The 23,114-nt window shown below is 44.1% G+C and overlaps 1 protein-coding gene and 1 long non-coding RNA gene across 14 annotated transcripts in view; one reads left to right on the forward strand and one right to left on the reverse strand.

The window, feature by feature from the left end:
* AAK1 (AP2 associated kinase 1) overlaps window positions 1–23,114 on the forward strand; it is a 166,550-nt gene that overhangs the window by 53,421 nt on the left and 90,015 nt on the right. The gene's annotated exons all lie outside the window — the stretch shown is intronic.
* On the reverse strand, window positions 6,459–22,603 carry LOC116877178. The gene is made up of 3 exons (XR_004384569.1): window positions 22,439–22,603; window positions 11,454–11,457; window positions 6,459–6,482 (listed from the first exon to the last, which is right to left on the reverse strand). It is a non-coding gene; the product is annotated as an uncharacterized LOC116877178 (long non-coding RNA).

The raw sequence follows: 23,114 nt of genomic DNA on the forward strand, positions 1-23,114 counted from the left end.
GAGGAGGGGCAGTCAGGCAAAGGCGACTGTCAGGATGTGGCCAGAGACCTCACATCTACCTGGAGAACCAACTGAGACATTTTTCTCCGTTTAGGAGAAAGCATGAAATATCCACTTTGTTTTTTCAGTGGGTGGTTTGTACTGGAGATGAAAACATTAAACTCGGGATCCTGGAAAAATAGGATGAGTCGATTTACAACTGAAATGCAAACCACTGTATCAGGGCACCTGAGGAGTTAGTGCCTCTGAAGGGACGCGGGTCCAAGAATCAGTGAAGAAATACAGGTAGCAGGAAGGTGGCAGGTGAAGGGAGTGTGTCTTTGGACTTGCAGTGGGTATTGTGCTCAGCTGGAAAGGAGGCTGTGAACTGTGTGCCATGAGGCTGAGACCCAGGATAGTGACACACTGCTTGTACTCTAGACATATAGGGAGTGACTTTCATGGAAAATATCAAACTTTTTTGTTTTGTTTTGGAATGTTTCTAAACATTCTTTAGGAGAATTTTTTTTTAAGATTTTATTTATTTATTTGACAGACAGAGATCACAAGTAGGCAGAGAGGCAGGCAGAGAGAAGGGGGGAAGCAGGCTCCCTGCTGAGCAGAGAGCCCGATATGGGGCTCGATCCCCGGACCCCAGGATCATGACCTGGGTGCCCCCCCCGCCAGGTCATGACGGCACAAGCTGGGGGAGTGGCAGGCAGAGGGAGAAGCAGGCTCACCCCTGAGCAAGGAGCCTGATGCACGACTAGATCAGGACCCTGGGATCCTGACCCGAGCCAAAGGCAAACACTTAACCCACTGAGCCACCCAACTGTCCCTTTAGGAGAATTCTTAACAGAAAATCTCTTTGCCTTCAGGTTTTAAAAATGTGCCTATATCAGGATAATCAGCAAGTGATTGCAGTGAGCATCCCAAAGGGAGCAATGTTTTGCCAATTCCTACCCGTACTCCCACCTGTCAGAGAGCTCTTTAAAATGTATGTTCTTCTACTGCCCAATTGATACCTTCGAGTATGAAAGCAATATTGTCTTTTAAAGAATAATAATTCGAGGTCCTGCGTCGAATTTAGGAGGTTATTTGATGTGATTCATATCCCTAAAGAATCAACAAAATATGGCATTTACCTTGCCCCAAATGTCAGACGTTTTTCTGTCCTTTTAATCCAGTGCCACAGTTTTATTTTACATATAGGAAATGGACGCCCAGAAAAGTGTGGTGATTTACTCAAGGTCATAGCTTGTCGTTTGTGGAACTTGGACCAGAACTAGGTCTCCTGACTCCTAGCCTGTTCTTTCTGTTGCTCCTTGGTATCTCTCACGTGGGAATTTATTTGAAATGTGGCCAGGAGTTGTGTGGCAGTGGCAGTCACACATGACTGCAGTGGGCATGTATTCAAGCACAGTCTATGAACAGAACCCTTTGGACATGATGTGGGCTCTCTCACTGGTGTCAACTGCAGCAAAGTCATCAGAGCAGCAGGGAAGACTTTGAAGGTGCTAGACATCAGCATTCTTTTTCCAGGAGTTTGCCAAAACTCTGGAGCAGAAAGCTTTATTTCTACACCTAAGCCTGACTCTTAATCTTCCCTTGACCACCACTTCTTGTTGAACCTTGTTTCTGTCTTTCTTTTTTTTTTTTTTTTCCAAAGATTTTATTTATTTGTCAGAGAGTACAAACAGGGGGCGTGGCAAACAGTGGGAGATGCAGGCTCCCTACTGAGCAAGGAGCCCCATGTGGGACTGGATCCCAGGAACCTGGGACTATGAGCTGAGCTGAAGGCAGACGCTTAACCAGCTGAGCCACCCAGGTGTCCCTGAACCCTGTTTCTGAAACAGCTTTGGGATAGCCTTTTTCTTTTGTTTGACTTTCCTAGCATTCAAACTTGAACTAGAGCAGTCATCTGGCAAAGAAGTTTCTCTGTAGGATCTTGAATAGCTATTTAAAATGTGGATTATGGTACATTTTGTGTTTGCCAGTGGCACATCTTTTCAGAATAGGAATTTGCAGTCATGAGCTTCCTTTCCTTAACAAAGACAGCTAACCTGGTCAGACTTCCTTACCATTTCTCTTACCCTTAAAACTGCCAGTCGGCTTCATTTAAGTTAGTCTCTCTCTCTCTCTCTCTCTCTCTCTCTCACACACACACACACACACACACACACACACACACACACACACATTATTAACATAGAGAGATACTCTGGTTATATTCTAAGTGTTCCTAGTATGCTGCTTTTTATTTTTATTTCAAAAAGATCTGAAATGCCTCTGATTCTGGGACAGTGGCTCCCCAAAATGGCACATGATCCATATTACCTGGGAGGCTTTAAAAAAAAAAAAAAAAAAAAAAATCTCAAGGCCCTACCCAGGCCTACGGGATCAGACTCTTTGTCAGCATACCAACTACTTTATCAGTGATATAACCTGTACTTTGTATATTGGATACTTAATAAGTGGCTTAAGAATTTATCTAGAGCCTCTTGGGAGGATGAAAGCTTTCAGGTGTTTTTAGAACACTTAGTGCACTATGTTCAGTGTGGCATTGTAAGGTGAATCTATTTTTTTCAGCAATGATATAAGCATGAATAGTGAAAGCATTCTCTAAATATGTTCTGAATTGGGCCATTTGTAAATGCACTGCAGAGTGTCAGGTGAGCTCTACTGAAGGTCAGAGAAATGTTTTAATTTAGGGCTTTAAAAAAGGAAACAATTTTAAAATGTATACTTATGATAAATAGATGAAAATTGACACGAATAAAACACTTTCTTTGCGTTAAAATAGGCACTCTCTTTGTTTTTAAACTCCACGTCTTTTAGGGACACCTGGGTGGCTCAGTCAGTTAAGTGTCTGGCTCTTGATTTCTGCTCAGGTCATGATTTCAGGGTCCTGGAATGGAGCCCTGGGTCAGGCTCAGTGCTCAGAGGGGAGTCTGCTTCAGGATTCTCTCCACCCTCTGCCCCACCCTCCTTAAATAAATAAATAAATCTTAACAACAACAACAACACTACATCTTTTAAAAACTTGATTATTAAAAAGCGCAATCTTAAAATATTAATTTGACTGTGATTTTGCACATAGACTGAATATAGAAATAATGCATATTCTACTTGAAAATTGTAGCATGTTAATGTTTACTGCCCTCACAGAGTTTATCTACTTCTATCTTCTACTTTTGCGAATGGGGAAGCTGAGACCCAATGGGTAAGAGTGAGTTAATCCAAAAGTATTAATCAAGACTTTCCCTAGGCATGTAACAGTTACCTACTCAAACCAGCTGCATATAAAAGGAAAATGATAAGACAGGGCGGAGTCTGTCATTGAACCTGGGAGAGGAAGTGCCGCTGACCCTCAGGAAGGGGCTGAGGTCAGGAACAAGAAGGCCTTCAGGAGTTTCTCTCTCTCTGTCTCTCTTGTATCTCTGTTTTTTTCTGCTTTTGTGTTGGTCTTTTCTTTTTACATGTGGACCTAACCTGTTCATTCGTGTGGCTCTGTATGGTTACTATATACCTCCCACTTTTATTTATAATTTAAGTTGCCTGCCCAGGCTTACACCAAATTCCACTTCTGTGGGAGGAAGAATCTGGCTGATCCAAGCTTGGGTCCGCTGGTTCCACGAGCTCTGACAAGGTGGAGGGGAAGGTATTATTTAGACATGACTGCACGAGAGGGAATATCCAGAAGAAGGCGAATCACTGAGTTGGGCAGATACCACACAGCTTTTCTGACAGTATAGTCATAAATTCTAGCACTCTAGGGGAAAATGAGGATGGCCTGAAATAAGGTAATGGCAGTGAGTGTGGGAAGAAATAAGCAGATTTGAGAGAGATGGAGAAAAATCAGTAAGCTCTGGTAATTTGTTGGATATTGGGGAATGGGAGTTGTTGAAGACAGAAAATTGGGTAGGGGTGGTCATATTCACAGTAACGGGGAACACAGGAGAGGAGTCTTAGGAGGTATGAAGGGGGGGCAGATGAGGCTTGATTTCAGTTTTAAAAATGTTGACTTGGGAGTGCCTGTGAAAATTACAGGTGGAAATGTCTGCCAGGTTAATTGAATAGGTCAAAAATGTCTGGGTCTGGACCTCTGGGGAGGGTTGTCAATATTATGAATGTAATTAAAGGATGCTTAATGGGTGAGCTTGCCCAGGGAGCATTTATAGAGCAAATAGAGATGACTCAGGACTGAACCCTGAAGAAACACTAGCAGCTAAGAAGCAGGACGAAGATGAGGGATTCTAAAGGAGATTAAGAAGTGGACAGAGATGTAGATGTAGATGTAGATTGTAGATGTAGGAGGAAGACTGAGCAGGTAATGGCCTTTCCTTTGGGAGCCCAGTGGAAAGAGTACCTGATTCAGGAGCATCACCAGTGAAAAGTGCCACGTGGCTGACATGTGACACAGCACCTGAAAAGCAACGTACTGGACTAAGCCCCGGCGAGGGCCGTGCAGAGGGCAGAGACCAGATTACAGGAGGCTTTTGAACGACCGGGAGATAGAATGTGCAGAGAGAGAGGAGTATTAGGCCATTAAAATGGTCTGGCTGGAAAAGAGAGGAAAGGGATGGTAGCTAGGTGGATTAAAAAAAGGGTGAAGAGATTGCTTCTCCTTTTTTTTTTTTTTTTAAGATCAGAGAGACGTCGAGCAGTTTAAATACTCATGGGAAAGAGGCAGTAGGGAGGAGCCATTGGAAATACAGGAGAGGAGGCACAGACAGTTTCTGGAGTGAAGTCCTTAAAAAGGGAGCGATGGGCTTCAGAGACAGGAAGATGAATGGAGGCAGGCTGGCTGATGGAGGGAACTTGGAAGAGGGAGGGGTGTGGAAGTCAAGGACACTAGCTGGGTTTAGGACTTTCTGGGACTCTAGAACTCCTGGTAGTTTGGGGAGGTGAAAAGGGAGGAGTTGAGGCCCCTTTCAGTGTTGAGATTTTTTTAAATGATGCTTTTGACCCTGTGAATAATTTTTTTTTTAAAGATTTTATTTATTTATTTGACAGCACAAGCAGGCAGAGCAGCAGGCAGAGAAAGTGGGAGAAGCAAGCTCCCTACTGAACAGGGAGCCCGATGCAGGACTGGATCCCAGGACCCCTGGGATCATGACCCGAGCTGAAGGCAGACACTTAACCAACTGAGTCATCCAGGTATCCCAGACCCTGCCAATAATTTTAGAAATGAAAGTGGGTGTCTGTGCTGCATAGATCAGTGGGAGATGGGGAGAAGGTGGTTCACCTGGGAATAGGATCTCCTTGCACTTGAATTCATCTGATCCAGGTAGTAGACGTGCTCAACATTGGAGTCTCTGGTTTCCTTAGGATTGAATCACTAATTGCAATGAAGAAGGTTCAGAGCAGTCAGCATCTCTTAATTTCAGCATTCAGAGATAAGTCTAGAGGCATCTTTCTGTTCAGAATTTCACTGAAAATCGTTCCCACAACCCCACATACCCTTACTAACATAGCCCTGTTGCGATGTGCATGTGGTCTGATTCTGTCTAATGCTAACTGCTTTTTACTTCATCCCAAATCCCAAACCCTTGACTTTGCCGTACTTAGTTATTGCTTGAAAGCTGAGAAGTAAGGCACCGTGTTCCCCTCTAGGGCCCTGGGCGGCGGGGAGGGAAGAAGTGCAAGGAGTTCCTCTCCCAACACAGGCCTTCCCCTCCAGCTGAGACCGCAATGCCCGGGGAGCCTGAATTCCCCAGGGTGCCTTAGTGAGGACGGAAGGTGAAAAAGATACTCAAGGCTAGTGAGCAGAAGTAGAATTTAAGAATAAGATGAGTATCTTCACCATCCGCATTCCCTCCCTGACCTAAAATGTAGTCCCCAAGCAAATGTGCTAATGGCTGCTCCATCTGGGTCTCTTATGCCTCCTGTCGGAACCAATGCAGTAGGGATAAGGAGGGGTCTCTTGCCAGTACCTGGCCTTCTTTGGTAGATCGTAGGGCCTCCCCCTGTTAGAATGAATACAGAAGGCAAGAGAAGAGGGGTTAGGGCCAAGAAGGAAGGAATGTAACTGAAGCTTTGCAGCTGAAATCCCTCCCACAGTCTGCTTCTGCAGCAGCCCGGGGAAGTGATCTCTCCATCGCTCTGGAAGGTAGGGGATGATTTGCTGAAAGCTGGCACACAGTTGCCACTTGGCACTCTTCCCTGTTGTCACTCAGCTCTCCTTGTGATGGGGCGGGGGCGGATTTACCTAGAATGGAGCCCCATTGGAGTGTTAGGGCACTGTTTCTCCCAGTTGGGGAGTAAATTCCACAGAGGAGCCTGGGTCCTCAGGACAGCACTATGGCCCCCCCTTTTTAAAAAAAGATTTTATTTATTGTCAGAGAGATAGAGAGCACAAGTAGGCAGAGCAGCAGGCAGAGGGAGAGGGAGAAGCAGGCTTTCAGCTGAGCAGGGAGCCCAATGCAGGGCTTGATCCCAGGACCCTGGGATCACGGCCCGAGCCAAAGGCAGATGCCTAACCAACTGAGCCACCCAGGCGCCTCCCCCTTTTTTTTCTTTAAGATTTTTTATTTATTTGACAGAGATAGCGAGAGAGGGAACATAAGCAGGAGGAGTAGGAGAGGGAGAAGCGGACTCCCTGATGAACAGGGAGCATGACGCAGGGCTCCATCCCAGGACCCTGGGATCATGACCTGAGCCAAAGGCAGACTCCCAATGACTGAGCCACCCAGGCGTCCCACAGTGGCCCACTCTTAAGTATATAGTACCAGAGGTCTGATAATGGAAAGTTTAGTGAATGCTTTGCTGTGTCCTGCTTTTCTTTATCGGTGAAATGAGACTTGAGTTTCTGAATGGACAATGAGAAAATCACAGTAGAATAAGCTGGGGGAGCCTTTGGAAGCCTGGTAGGTGGACTTTAGGAAATGAGTGTGCGAGGCACAGGTTCAGGGCATTGGGCATGTGCCTGGATTATTGGGAGATCTGCTGCTTGCAGAGTGAATCTGTGGCTCTCCATTGGCTAAATGGGTATAATAATACTTGCCTCGCAGGACTGTCATGAGGATGCAATTGGATGTTGCATGTGCAAGTGCTTGGCACAGAGCTGAATCTCAGTAGTGCTATTTTTGGATGTGTCCGAAACAGATGTGCTATCAAGTGGCTGGAAGATGTGAAAGTTTGATGGAGAATAGGCCCCGTGGCATTACATTGTGTGTCTCTTTCTTTCCCTTATATTCACATTGTATTCGTGTTCTTACTAGAGGAATGATTCAGACTGCAGTCCTGATTGATGGTGCTTCTGTGATCATTGACTTGATCTCTTGAGCTCTAGAGAGGCCATTTTTATCTAGATATATGTGCCTCTTCTTGTCACCATGAGGACCCAGACCTTTATAAACTTCTCATAAGCATGGTTAATTGAGCTGTCACTCCCTTGCTTCCTGGATGTTTACGTGTGTATCATGTGTCCATGCTGCCATTAAACTCAAGCGTAGTTGTTAACATGCACATTTTTAAAGTGGGATTCTATTAAGGACTGATGCTTCTTTTATGGTTGACCAGGGTGTCAGTCATAGTGTATTGTGTATTTTCTGAATAGAAAGGAGTTTTCTGTTTTGATCCCAGAAAATCGCTGGAGAGAAAGTCTGGGCTTAGAGCTGGGTTAGCGGAGCCTGGGAGAGTGCATGGGGCTCTCTCAAGGCCGTCTCCGCTCTTTCATTCGTGCTTAGTACTGCCATCAGACCAGGCAAGCACTGGTCAACCTCACTGCCCTGACCACCGTGGAGGGGCTCAGACATTTTCCAGGAAATTAGCCAGTCAGGATTATGTTAAGCATAAGCATTACCAACTTTTTTTGAAAGGTTTTATTTGGGGCCCCTGGGTGACTCAGTTGTTAAGCCTCTGCCTTCGGCTCAGGTTATGATCCCAGGGTCCTGGAATCGAGCCCTGCATTGGGCTCCCTGCTCCATGGGGAGCCTTCTTCTCCCACTCCCACTCCCCCTGCTTGTGTTCTCTCTCTCACTGTGTCTCTCTCTGACAAATTAAAAAAAAAAAAATCTTAAAAAAAAGGTTTTATTTATTTGAGTTGGGGGAAGGGCACAGTGCGAGGGAGAGGGACTCTCAAGCAGACTCCTTACTGAGCGGGGAGCTTGAACTCATGACCCTGAGATCATGACCTGAGTCTAAATGAAGAGTTGAATGCTCAACTAAACAAGCCACCCAGTCTCCCCAAGTATAAAAACAAATTAATGCAAAGTATCTATGGCAAACGAGATATCAGACTTTTAAATAAAGACAGGATCAGTAAGAGTGTTGTGCCCAGCCATGTTGGAGCCTGAGGCTAAAGGAAAATAAATACAGATCCTGTCTTAGTTGAAAAATTGAAATATGAAAAAAAATTAAAATATATTCATGAAATTTTTGCATTGATGCTCATTTACAAAATATGTTAATATTTTATTTACTTTGATGACTGAGTTTTTGGCACTCCCTTAAATTTTGTGTCCAGATACCTCATTCCCACACCCTCTTCCCAGTCCTTGTTTTACATCAAAAGCAGAGGAAATTTTCTCCACATGTTACTTAGTACCTTGGTTGGTGCTGGTGTGTTCCTGGTCCTTTTTGAAGACTTATCTTCTTAGCACAGCCCCCCAGGTTTGGAGGGTGGGTTTTTCTTTAAAGAAAAATAAATGTTTTTTAAAAACAACTAAAAGAGTTTTTTTTTTTTTAATTATAACTTAAGAAAGATAATATATGGTCATTATAAAAAATTTGGAGGGGTCCCTGGGTGGCTCAGTTGGTTAAGTGTGTGACTCTTATTTTCGGCCTAGGTCATGATTCTAGGATGGAGCCCTGCCTTGGGCGGCGCATTCAACAGGGAGTTTGCTTAAGGATTTTCTCTGTCCCTCTCCTTCTTCATCCCTCTCAAAAAATGAATACATAATTTTTTAAAAAAGATTTTTAAACAAGCAGGGGTAGCGACAGGCAGAGGGAAAAGCAGGCTCCCTGCTGTGCAAGGAGCCAGATGCAGGGCTCAAACCCAGGACACTGGAATCACCACCTGAGCCAAAGGCAGACGCTTAACTGATTGAGCCACCATGATGTCCCTGAATAAATAAATCTTTAAAAAAAACTTGGAAAATACAGAAAAGGATAAGGAAAAAGCAGTCATCTATAATCCCATCATGCATAGGCAATTTAGTCTTTGAAAGTTTTTGCACGTTTTAGTCATAGCATTTTGTTGTATTTTCTTCTAGTCTTTTCACTACACATGTGCTTTTTCACATAATTGTGCTCCTAACAAGGTTAGAGCTTTGTATCTTGTTTTTTTTTTTAAATTTGCTATATTGTGCACATTTTAGTATTTTAAAAAATGTTAAATATTTTAACAGCTATACATCCGTCTCCTCAACTTTATTTATAGCCTTAACCATAGTACTGGATACTTGGTTCCAATTGTCCTCTTCTCCTTCCAGATTGGGTGGAATCCTCTGTTCTTCAGATCTACTTCCCTTCCTTGTTTGGCATAAACCTCTTAGAACCCTCTGACATCTTGGTATTTCCCATTGCCTTGTCTAGGCTCTTGAGAATGAGCAGTTTTCTCAACAAGCTTCAGTTATTTTTTCCATAGGTTCTGCACTGACCCTATAGCTTCTTTCTTCAACCCTATTTTGAGCACTAGAAGCTTCTTATTATTGGAAAACCCACCTTTCTTCCTAACTTACATTTCTTTGTTCTGTTGGGGTTGGTACTCATTTATTATCAATCTAGTCATTGAACTTATACTCATTTGGTATCTGGGCTGGTTTTTTGTTTTCGTTTTTTTAAAGATTTTATGTATTTGTCAGAGAGAGAGAGAGAGAGAGAACAAAGCAGGGGGAGGGGCAGGCAGAGGGAGAAGCAGGCTCCCCTCAGAGCAGGGAGCCTGATGTGGCACTCCCTTCCAGGACTCTGAGATCATGACCTGAGCCAAAGGCAGATGCTTAACCAGCTGAGCCACCTGAGGTCTCCCTGGTATCTGGGTTGTTAATACTTGATCCCAGCTTCAGTGTAATTTGGTTTCTTTATGTCTGTTTGGTGCTTGAGTCAAGTCTGATCTCTGCTGTGTCCAGGAAGACTTGGGAGTGGGCCATTCCTGGAGCTTTACTGCGTCGCTGTAGTTGCCACAGAAAGCCAGAAACGGACTCCACAGTTCTGTGTCTCTTCCTGTTGCCCAACCTCCACTTCCTTTAGAGTTACTCACTGAGTTTCTGTGCCGTCCTACCCGCCCTCACATGTGTCTTGACCTCTCAGGTCTGCCCGGGAGTAGAGTGCAAGGGTAGTATGGACACCAGTGCCTGGGCAGGTTTCTCTCCAGTGTGGACAGCAGTTTCACGTAGAGCCGAGACTAGAGTGGGGGATTTACCTCAAGTGCAGAATTTAAGGGGCACCCTAAAATTCAGTAATCAACCTTAATAATGTTTTTATGCAATATTTAAAAAATAAAAATGAATACAAAAGCCACAATGAACAAAATATCAGAGCTTAAAATACAGAATCAGTTTGGGGAGCCTCAACTCTTGATTTCAGCTCAGGTCCTGATCTCAGGGTCATGAGAGGGAGCCCCATATCAGGTTCTGTGCTGGGCCTGAAGCCTGCTTAAAATTCTTTCTCCCTCTCTCTCTTCCTGCCCCCCACCCCTGCCTCCCACTTGTGGTCTCTAAAAAACTTCAAAACAAAACAGAATGAAACAGGATCAGTTTAACATTGCTGTGCCCAGCCATACTGCAGCCTGAGTCAAAAGGAAAACATCAGTAATACTGACTTTGTCTTTTTGTGCCCGTGGCAAGTGCCTCGCTCTGCTCTTCCTAGTCCCGACCCTGGTTGTACAGCAAACCAGAGGAAGTTTTCCCTGTCAGTGCAGGTGTATGCCTGATCCTTTTGGAGACTTAACAGCCTCTTTAGGTTTGCCCATGCCTGAGCTCTTTTTTCACTTGGTACGAAAGATTCCATCCACCCTGTCTGCTTCCTCTCACTGGGGAGCTAAGTCCTCCTCTTTATGATTGCTTTCTGATAATCCTGGGTAAAAACCATCTTCCAGGCTTTACCAGATAATGAGTGTTCTGGTGCTGAGGATTCCCCCACTCACTGACTCTGATCTGTGAGCCCAGCAAAGGTTATGATGCAGACCATGTTCCCCTGTTCAGATTCCTATGACTGTCCTTTCCCAAATAGATTTTGACCATTTTCTGCCATAGATCTTTGCGTATGATTGCAGATTCTATTTTAATGTAAAGCTAGTTTTTAACTGAAAAATTCTCACTCTTCAAGTGCAATTTTTAATACTCGGTTTTAACATTCTGTTCTGGACACTTTTTGTTAAAGGAACCTCTACTGGTTAAAATTATTGAAGCCTAGGGTGCCTGGGTGGCTCAGTGGGATAAAGCCTCTGCCTTCGGCTCAGGTTGTGATCTCAGGGTCCTGGGATCGAGGCCTGCTTCAAGGTCTCTGCTCATCAGGGAGCCTGCTTCCACCCCTCTCTCTCTGCCTGCCTCTCTGCCTACTTGTGATCTCTGTCAAATAAATGAATAGAATCTTTAAAAAAATTATTGAAGCCTAGATTGTATCAGAGCTCATGTAGTCTTTTTTTTTTTTTTTTAAGATTTTATTTATTTATTTATTTATTTGTCAGAGAGAGAGAGAGCACAAGCAGGCAGAGGCGGAGAGAGAAGTAGGCTTGCTGCTGAGCAAGGAGCCCGATGTGGGACTTGATCCCAGGACCCCGGGATCATGACCCAAGCTGAAGGCAGCAGCTTAACCAACTGAGCCACAGGCGTCCCAGAGCTCATGTATTCTATAATCATATTGGTACAAGGTTTCTTAGGGTCATCAGGGTCAAGGAACAGAACTTTAAATCAAATTAGATTAAGTAAAAAGGAATTTATTGGATAAATGTGGTAGAACCTTCCAGAACCCAGCAGTAGGAAGCAAAGCTGGATTTTGTGACTATTGGAAAATTTTCAGATGGCTCTTTTGTCTGTACCTCTCCCCTTGGAGCCACATAGTCTTGTACTGCAGCTTCTTCCAAGTGCCGGCTCATTTTCCTGCTTCTTTTTCTTTTTTAATTGAAGAAGAGCTGATGCACAATGTTACATTAGTTTCAGATGTATATAACATAGTGATTCAGCAAGTCTGTGTATTATGCTAGGCTGACCACACGTGTAGCTAACATCTGTCACCCTATAGCATCATTAACTATATTCCCTGTATTGTATCTTTTATTCCCACAACGTCTTCATTCCTTGACTGGAAGCCATTTTCTTGCTCAGGCTCTCAAGGGAGAATGTGCACCAGCTGCCCACTCCTGGTCCAGTTCAGTGTGGCTAAGAGATGGGGGTCACTTGATAACAACATATGTGATCATTATTTCAGCATGAGGTGAAAAGTTTGGTAAGCTAGACCACTGTGGTGTTTGCAGTGTATAATCATTAAGTCAAGTCTTTGTTTTCTGAAAGAGTATAGCCCTAGTGAGACAAAATGGTTTGCATGCAGGTGGGATATAATTAGGGTAAGAAAAGAACGTGGGGATGGGCATTCTGTGAGGTGAAAGTTCACAAAGGAGTTCTGGTTTGAGTACACTTGTATTTAGAGCCACAGCTTACTAATGAAACAGAAGAGAGGTATTCCAGATAGAGAATATAAGGAAAGAGAGTGGAGGCAACAGAGGATACTGTCCAGACAGCTCGGTTCAGTGTGGGCTGCTGATTATGATGGGCCTTGTAGACCACATTAAGATGGGGATTTAAAAAAATATATATTTTTTATTAATATATAATGTATTATTAGCCCCAGGGGTACAGGTCTGTGAATCGTCAGGCTTACACGCTTCACAGCACTCACCATAGCACATACCCTCCCCAGTGTCCGTAACGCAAACCACCCTCTCCCTAACCCCAACCCCCCAGCAACCCTCAGTTTGTTTTGTGAGACTAAGAGTCTCTTATGGTTTGTCTACCTCCTGATCCCATCTTGTTTCATTTTCTCCTTCCCTGCCCCCCACAACCCCCCGCCCTGCCTCTCAAATTCCTCATATCAGAGAGATCATATGATAATTGTAAGACGGGATTTTGATCTTACAGCTGGTTGAGAGCTAGCAGAGAATTATAAGCACAGAAACAACATTATTGGATTTGCTATTTAGGAGACCTCTGTTCATCATCTGTCTTGTACCAAGCACTGTGCTAGCCCTGAGGATTCCAAGAGGAATAAGAAGTTCCTGACATTTTAATCTTCTTTGGTGACCCATTTCTCAAGTGCCCCCCATCTCCTAGCCACACTGAATCTCTGTGATTTCAGTATTCAGAGTCCTTAAACTAGTGTTCAGTGAGGACATTCAAGTATCATAAAGTATAAATAGTACGCTTTATGTAAAAAAAAACACTTTGTAAAGTATCCCATAGTATGTCATAAAATATGAAAACATAACAAGCATTCTTGCTACCAAGGCAGAAAAGCACTCCCTCTTCACCTCAGCCTGCCTAGTGAAGAGATCAACATATCGCACATAATCACAACACATTGTGGGAAGTGTGACAGTGCAAGTAATGGCCAAATGTGTGGTAATAATGAAAGCATGGTGGTGATGGTTAGGAAAAGGGAGGACTTCACAGAAGGGGTGAACTTCTGTCGAGCAGAATATTGGGACAGGATATTCCAGGCGGAGGGAATAGCACAGGTGAACCTTCGTCACAGGGATAAAGCCGCAGAAAAGTTCAAGTTCTGAAAGCTTGGTGGGGGAGGAGGAGGGATCATTGGGAGCTAGAGCTGGAGGAGGCAGGGCTGTCTTTTAATTATATGTCATATGTTGTTGGTGGGGGTATAAAATGGTATAAGCCCTTTGGGAAAAGGTCTGGCAGTTTCTTATAAAATTAAATATATACCTGCTTGATGGCTCAGCACTTACACTCTTGGGTATTAGTTGTTGACCCAAAAAAAATATTTATTTTATGATACAAAAGACTTGTACAAGAATGCATATAGAGCTTCCTTTATAATAGCTCTAAACTGGAATTAACTCAATGTCTCTCTGTAAAAGAAAGGATAAACTGGTTAGCAATAAGAGTGATATACTAATACACTCAACAATATAGCTATTATGGTGAGTGAAAGATCCTTACATACAAAAAAGCCTATAGTGTTTGATTCCATTTATATGAAGTTCTAAAGCCCGCAAACCCAGCAATAGATGAAAAAGTCAGAACAGTGGTTGTCTCAAGGGGGGGATACAAGGGTGGGATTGTCTGGAAAGGGGTAGGAGGGAATTTTCTGAATGATGGAATGGTCTGATAATTTTGGTAGGGGTCTGGGTTGCATTGAGAGTATGTATTTATCAAAACTCATCCAATAATAAACTTAAGATTTGTACATTTCACTGTAAAGAGATTTTATTTCTGCCCTCCTTCCCTGCTCCCCAAAAGAACCATGAACTCTGGACACAAGTTAAAGAAATGCATGCTAAAGCCTCTAGGATGAAGTACACTGAGGTCTGTACCTTACTTGGAAATGGGTCAAAAATAAGATGAGTTTATATTTGCATAGATGATGATGTAAATGTGATTAAAACAATGTACCAGAATGTTAACATTGCAGACTCTAGGTGGTGGGTGTGTGGCTATTTGAAGTATGATCATCTCAACTTTACTGTGTGTTTGAAATTTTTCATAATAAAATGGAAGATATAAAGGTTCCTACATACTGCTGTGTAAGGAATTTGGGGAACCAATGAATGCTTTCTAGAGGAGTTACTAGAGGGGCACCTGGGTGGCTGAGCAGGTTAAGCCTCTGCCTTCGGCTCAGGTCATGATCTCAGGGTCCTGGGATTGAGACACATCGGGCTCTCTGCTCAGCGTCCCCCTTTCTCTCTGCCTGCCTCTCTGCCTACTTGTGATCTCTCTCTCTCTCTGTCAAATAAATGAATAAAATCTTAAAAAAAAAAAGGAGTTATTAGATATGAATCAGGGAAGAGGACTTATTGGGTATGAGTTGGGGATCTAATAGAGGAATTATTAGATAGAAATTCTAGAAGAGAAAGAGATTCAGGGCACAGAAACGGAGGACTGTATTTTAGTTCTCCTGGTAAGAAAAGAGGAGAGTGCGAAGGAGCACCAGGGATGGGGTAGAGAGAATGGATCCTGGAGAAGTTTAAGGGATAGAATTGTTAAGACTCAGTGAAATCAGCTTGGTGATGGCAGGACTTGGGAGGGGAAGAAAACTGTGAACTGGTGCGCAAGTCCAAGGGGGAGGGACCATACCTCGGGGATGGCGTATGGCAGTGATGGGTCGTACATCCAGAAATCCTGAACCTCAGACAAAAGGCCTTAGCGTAAAGTGAAGGTGGAATGCTCTAGAATTAACAGTTGGGAGCTGAGAGAATACCAGCCATCCTTTGCCTTTGCCAAAACCCCCGTTCTCCTTTGGAGAGTGTGGACCGGTAACACACATCTAGGCGTGGTGGAGACACACACCAGAGCTTGGATGTCTGCAGTCGGGGGCTGACAGAGCTGACCTCAGCCGCTCTGTCTGTTTGCACACCACTTATCAGAAGATTGCTGGCACCAGAGACTGAGACAGTTCAGGCCCAAGAGGCTCTCCACTTCTTCAGGGGAGGGATGCTGCAGGATGGAGCATGGGGTTGTTTGATTTCTTTTCCTTCTCCACCGAAGAGGGTTTTCATTTCCAGCTCAAGTGTTATTTTTAAAAGAAGGAGTGGTGCAGAGAGAAAGTGTCCCTGTGTGACAGCACAGAGATTTCTCTGCAGCTCTCCATGATGCTGCCCTGTGAGCACGCTGCCCACGTGACTGTCCAGTTGGCTCTCGTCTCCTGCAGCCCTCTGTAGAGCGAGGCTGAGTGCTCAGGGCTTTTTTCTCTGTAGGGTAGACCCCCTTATCCCCGGGGCCCTTTTCTCAAAATGTGTCCCTTGTATCCCAAACTAGAGTTTAATCTTCTGAAAGCCTGGGACTGTGTCGTGTTTTCTGTTGTTTGGGGTTTTTTTCTGGTGTGGGGGTGGGTATCCATTTTGGTGTTGGGCAGACACATCGTGTCACAAACACTGAGTACCTTTTATGCAGTAGGCATGGTGCTGGGTGGCAGAGTCAGTCATTGTCCCTGATCTTGTGCACTTTACAGGGTTCAGGGGAAGAAGGCATCAAACCAGGAATTACCTACCTAAGTATTTAATTACACTCCTGCTGTGTCCCAAAGGAAAAGTAGAGGGTCCTGTGTATAACAAGGGATTTAACTTAAATCAGAAGAAGGGAGTAGGGCCAGGGGCAATCAAGGAAGCCTCATCCAAGGAATAGCTTGAAACCCAAAGGATGCCTTGTAGGAGCTGGTCAGACCAAGGGTGCATAGGGCAAAAGGAGTAGCATGCACAGAAATCCTTAGGGAGGGTGGAGTATAAGCAACATTGAGGAAGAAAGAACGCAGCTGGGGTGTAGGAGTGAGACTGCCGAGAGGGCGCGTCCCATCATGTAGGGCCTTGCAGGCCGTCGCCAGCATTCGGAGCTTTATTCACAGAGGGGCAGCAAGCCACTGAGGGGCTCCACGCAGCTGAATGATCCTCACATTCCGTTTTTAAAAGATCATCACCCTGGCTGTAGTAGAGAGAATAGAAAATGGCTCTGTGTGACCCAGGAAAGCTGCTCAGTGGATTTAAGTGAACAAAGAACATGGCCCTACTGATGTGTCTTACCCTTTCTTTCTCCTTTGCTAAGCCTATGGGAATGAGACAGCAGTGGTGGGTTGGGGAGCTCGGGGAAGCCTCTCGTGCTTGGCCTAAGCTACTGGCGGACGCGGCCCTGGGTGCCCTGGCTCTGGTTCTGTTCGAGGACTTCTTCCCACGCCTCTGGGGTGTGTGAGCCAGCTCCATTTCTTAAACTCTAACCTTTTGTCCCAAGCAGCCAGGTGCCTTTCTGGAAATGTCTCTCTCTCTCTCTTTTTTTTTAAGAGACTTCTGCCAAACCCCTTCAGAGAAGCTCCCGAGCTGGGGCTGCTCTCCAGTTGTCCCAGTGCTGGAAAGGAAGAGCCCATTGCCATCTGCCCCACATTCAGCCTGGGCTGTGGACTTACTGGGTTGGGTTGGTGTTTCAGCACCACTGCCTGAGTTTGCCAGTCTCTGACTTTGTGCCCACGGTTCCTCTTGGGGGGAGGCGGGGGGAGAAAGTTGAATATTTCTAGTCTTCCCCCATCTGGGTGTTCTTTCTGCCCGATGAAGGGACTGCTTAAACATGTTCCCCAGAAGGAGCTCGCACATGGTGGATTTTTAATTTGAGGCAAATAAGGAGAAATTGAGGTTAAAAAAAAGAAAAGAAAACAACAAACTCCAAGTCCCCACTGAAATCAGTGTTGACAAATGATACAGATTGACCTTTTCTCCTATAAAATCTTTGTTGTGCTCCTTGCCATCTGTGATGGAGTTTTGAAAGTTTTCGTTCCTTCTGCAACTTTTGGCGAAGTCGTCCTCGATGTGAATATATAGTGGGTGTTTGTTGACCTCTCGGTTGTCACTGTCTGTGGGAGCTTGCAGACACTGCGGGCCGTGTACCCAAGCTCCCACCTGGTGGGCTGGAGAGGTCCCCTGGCCTGGCGCTGTGTCTTTTATTACCTCCCCTGGTAGCAGAGCTGTGCATGGTTTACTGCTAAAGGGAGGGGATGGGGGCAGGAAAAGAGTGGACCAAGGTGAGGGCCAGGAACTGGCACACCTGTATTCTAGTCCTGGCCCTGCTGCTAAGTGGCAGGACTAAGGCCACCTAAGCTCTTCTCAGTGCCTCAGTTTCCCAGCTGGCCAAATGGAGATTGTAATACATGCCCTGCTTACTTCACAAGGCTCTCAAAGATCAAAGCAGTGTTCTCTAGCTCAATCCCAACCTGAAAATAGATTTCCTTAACTGCAGAGGTTTGAAGAGATTTTTTTTTTTTTTAAGTTTGTTGCCTGAATTTAAAAATCAGGAGATTTGGGGGGCACCTGGGTGTCTTAGTTGGTTATGTGTACGACTCTCGAGCTCAGCCCAGATCTTGATCTCAGGGTTGTGTGTTCAAGCCCTGCCTTGGGCTCCATGCTGGGTGTGGAGCCTACTTAAAAAAAAAAAAATAATAATAATAATAATAAAAATAAAAACTAAAAACCAGGAGATTTCACAGAAAACTCCAGCTTCTCTTGGAAGTCAAAAAACTTGGCAACCCTCAGCTCACATTCCTTCGTGGTAGTGATGGGCTGGATTTGAGGAGTGGCTGCCTACAAGCATGGGGCATGCCCTTTCTGGTTGATGTGGTCCCCACCCCATAGACACAGCAAGTCTGTGTCACTGGTCCCTGTCTAGACATTTTGTGATAACTGGACTGTTTCCCTCCTTTGCATGATCTGTCTGCTCCCTATTGGCCTTTGGATCTTATGCCCTTGATTTCAAGAAGATATTCTGGATTTAGAATATACACTTACCATATGTCCCAGCAATTCCATTCCTAGTTATTTGCCCAAGAGAAATAAATACTTAATGTCTACAAAAAATGGACTTCTGGGACGCCTGGGTGGCTCAGTGGGTTGAAGCCTCTGCCTTCGGCTCAGGTCGTGATCTCAGGGTCCTGGGATCGAGTCCCACATCGGGCTCTTTGCTCAGCAGGGGGCCTGCTTCCTCCTCTCTCTCTGTCTGCCTCTCTGCCTGCTTGTGATCTGTCTGTCAAATAAATAAATAAAATCTTTAAAAAAAAAAAATGGACTTCTGTATGAACATTTTATTTATAACAGCCTGAAGTAGAAACAGTGGAACTATTCTTTAACAGATGAATGGTTAAACTATTGTGGAGAATGTCTATATAATGCAATATTAGTCTGCAATTTAAAAAATCCCAAACTACTGATACACATAACAATCAGAGTGAATCTCAGAAATATTATACAGAAGAAGCCAGACAGAATAGTACATACTGTTTGATTCCATTTATTCTGGAGCAAGCAAAACTAATCTACAGGACTGATCGCAGATCAGAAGTTACATGAGATAGTAGGCAGGGGGTGGTTGCCTACGCAGAGGCACAAGGAACTGTTCATAGTGATGGACTGATGGAGGTCATGGTGAAAGAGAGTATAAAGGTGTGAAAATTCATCAAACTCTGCACTTCGAAGGGTGCATTGTATTGTATGTAAAGTTGGTTTAAAGCATTTACAAAGACGAGGGATCTAGTTTGGGCTCTACCACTAACCAGCTTTGTGTATTTTTGTAAAAGGAGCTTAATCTCTCTATATTTCTTTCCTGTCAGGAAAATGAGGACTGTGGGTAATTCATCTGCCTCATTCAGTTATGGTGAAAATATAAATTGAAATGCTTTTGAAAAAGTATAAAGTCAAATACAGATGCTGGGTAGGGGCAAATTCCATAAATTCCTCTTTAGGGAAGAGAGGCAAGAACTGTGATAACCAGTGTGTGTGTGTGTGTGTGTGTGTGTGTGTGTGTGTGTGTGTGTGTGTGTATATATATATATATATATATATATATTCATTCCCCCCCTCCTTTGTGTACCACTGGCTGTGGGACTTTCTCCCCTGGCCATCAGTAAGATGAGGGGTTAGACTAGATCAGACAGAGGAAACTATGCTCAGAGACTTAGCCTTTCAGATGTGTTTCCTTTAGCTCTGTAGTGTCAGCCTGTCCAGTGTTAATTTAAAATGTGATTGTCACCAGTGTTTACATGTGGATATTTCACATACAGTTTTGAGTTCCCAGGTTATCTTTAGGAACTAGCAGACCTGGGTCCATATTCTTAGGGCACTGATTATCTGTAGTTATGTAGTGGCTGTTCTATATGTGAGCCATTGCTTTAGTTTCCCGTGGTCTTCCCCTGCCCCCACCACCTTCTGTAGACTTTTCTGTTCTCTGTAGTAATGATCAGAAGGAAGTTAATTAATTTTTGAGCGCCTGATGTATGTTAGGCGCTATAATACAGAGGGGAAACGAGGAGACAAAAATCTGTAATCTCATAGTGAGTGATAAGTACCCATCCACATCATTAAAAATTAGGAGGAGCTACCCTGTGACCAAGCAGTTGCATCAATAGGTATTTATCCAAAGGATACAAACATAGTGATTCAAAGGGGGCACCCGTACCCCAATGTTTATAGCAGCAATGTCCACAATAGTCAAACTATGGAAAGAGCCCAGATGTCTATCAACAGATGAATGGATAAAAAAGAGGTGAGATACACACACACACACACACACACACACACACACACTTACACACATACTCAGCCATCAAAAAGAATGAAATCTTACCATTTGCAATGACATGGGTGGGATAAGAGGGTATTATGCTAAGCAAAATAAGTCAGAGAAAGACAATTATCGTATGATTTCACTTATGTGTGAAATTTAAGAAACAGACGAACATAGGGAAAGGGAAGGAAAAATAAAATAAGATGAAAACAGGGAGGCAAACCATAAGAAACTCTTTAACCATAGGGAATAAGCTGAGGGTTGCTGGAGGGGAGTGGGTGGGGGATGGGGTAGCTGGATGATGGGCATTAAGGAGGGCACTTGGGATGAGCACTGGGTGTCATATGTAAGTGATGAATCCACTAAATTCTACCTGAAACTAATAATACTTTTTTAATAAAAAAAATTGGGGGTGGGGGAGCCTGGGTGGCTCAGTGGGTTAAAGCCTCTGCCTTCGGCTCAGGTCATGATCCTGGGGTTCTGGGATCTAGCCCCACATCAGGCTCTCTGCTTGGCAGGGAGCCTGCTTCCCTTCCTCTCTCTCTCTGCCTGCCTCTCTGCCTGTGATCTCTGTCTGTCAAATAAATAAATAAAAATCTTTAAAAAAAAATTTTTTAAGCCAAAATAAAAAAGAATGAGGGGGAGATATGCCCAAGAGTGTTATATATTTTAGGGAAAGTGGGAGAACACATGTTTCTTTGTGGGAATAAAAGAATGGTCCAACATATTTAAGGAGCTAAAGTGTGTCTGTGTCAACATTTGTCATGGCTGTTTCAGTTGATTACCTCACACCATGGAATGAATCCTTTGTCCCTTTGTGATTCCATAAATTCATGAATTTCCCCTCAAAGTGGATCCCAATGCAACCGTAGGGAATATCTTAGCGTTTCAGAAAAGAATGCAAGTAGGCCGAGGGGCTGGCACAGATTCCAGCGGGCAGATTGGCACAGGCTGTCTTGCACGTTAGCTTTTCTTACCTCTGTCCAAACTGTCCCCAGCTCAGCTTTAGGTTTTTCCATTTCATCAAGGTTTTGTGATGCAGCTCAATCTGAAATATGCATCTCTGCTGACAGTCGTATAGTTGCCTTCTTGTGTAACAGTCTGGGCTCTGTTTAGCCGTGGCCAAGAATCTTCGTCCCCTGATCTGTACTGGGGCCTCGGGCCTGTGCTTGAGCAGTACCTCGAGCAGTGTTGTGTCCCCTGTTCTTTTGAACCAAGTAATGTACATCTCTAGTTGGTCGACTGCACAGGGCTAGCAACCAGCATCTTTAAACTGACACATCCTAGCAGCCTTTGAATTTGATCAAGGAGCTCTGACTTAACATGCTTGTCACCTGCATATAAGCCCTTTTGTGGGCATAGAAGCTAAATCATGTGGTTCCATCTGTGTTAGGCACACAGGTTCATTGCTTTACCTTCAGATCTGTGATGGTCACAGGCTTGGGGAATCTTGGCTGGCTCATCTCAACCCTTTGTGCTTGCCTGGATCGTGACGTAGACATCTGTCACATTTCTTCAGTTTCAGCTGGAAAGGTCATCTTGCTGCCTGGCAAAGAAAACCACACTGCTCCCATCTGGTGGCAGTTGTCTCGGATTGCTGCGTCATCAGCCTGCTTCCGAAAGGACTGCCCTGTCCTCCGGTGGTTCCGTGCGTCACAGAACTGGAGAAATGGCCCTTCCCACCTCAGGTTCTGCAGCACTGTTTGGTGTCTCCTTAGTATCTAAAGGGGCTGTTACACAGACTTTCTCTGAGATGAATAAAGTGGAAAGAGCGTTGTTTGGACAGTTAGCAGAATGACAGCTTCTGCATAATTAGCCATGGGACTCCTAAGCCTCACTCAGTTTGTCTCTTCATAAAGCAAAATGCCAAGATTAATTCTCTCTAGGAGCACTGTTGATACAAAGTCTGTAGACCTGTGATTTAAAAAAAAAAAAATTGAAATACCTGGGGTGCCTGGGTGGCTGAGTCGGTTAGGCGTCAACTTTCAGCTCAGGTCATGATCCCAGGGTCCTGGGAGTGAACCCTGCATCAGGGCCCCCGCTTAGCGGGGGAGCCTACTTCTCCCTTTCCCTCTGCCCTGCTTGTGCTCTCTCTCACTCTATCTCAAATAAATAAATAAATAAATAAATATCTCTCTAAAAATTGAAATATCTATAAAATGACTACTTGGGCTGTTCACAAAATAATTTTGAATACATATAGACATTTAATAATTTATATTAGCATTTCTGATTCTGATTGGAAATAAGACACATCATGAATTTAATAGCTTTTTGGGGAAAAGAAGATCAACTACTGCATTCAATGTACATATTTATCGCAAGAAAAATTCTAATATCCTAAAAATTCGAATGTGAAAAAATATGCGTCTTAAAATGGAGATTGTGTCTATATGTCATAACACCCCTACTTGTCAGTACATGGTAGTGTTGTAAACAAATTTTTAAAGTGAATTTCTAGAATTAAAATTGACAATTGAGCAGTGTGAATGGACTGTAAAGTATTACAAGAAAATGGGAAATGTTACTGAGACACAAAGATTCAAGATGACTGTGGAAATTAAAGACGTCACGGCGAATCTCCATGTTCACCTGACTCTGAAGAAGGAGGCTATGATAGGAAATGTACAAACATGCCGTTTGGTAGACATTGTCAACATGCACACTTGGAACATTTGAGTTCACTAACGTTTTTGTAAACACAGAATTAATGTGTGTATCAGATGAAAATACGCAAGAGTGCTTTCCGATTAAAGCTCTCTTTGGTTATAAGTTGCAGAAACCTAGACAAGGAGACTTGGAAAAGAATGCACATTGTGAGGCTACACCAGGAAATGGCCCCGGGCATCAACAGACAGGTGCTCAGGTGCCGTTGGGCCTCAGAGGAGGTAGGGGGAGATTCAACAGGACTCCAGTCTTCTGCCTCAC

Source organism: Lontra canadensis, unplaced genomic scaffold (genome assembly GCF_010015895.1).
Source record: "Lontra canadensis isolate GAN:19392208 unplaced genomic scaffold, GSC_riverotter_1.0 scaffold50, whole genome shotgun sequence".
Lineage (NCBI taxonomy): Eukaryota > Metazoa > Chordata > Mammalia > Carnivora > Mustelidae > Lontra > Lontra canadensis.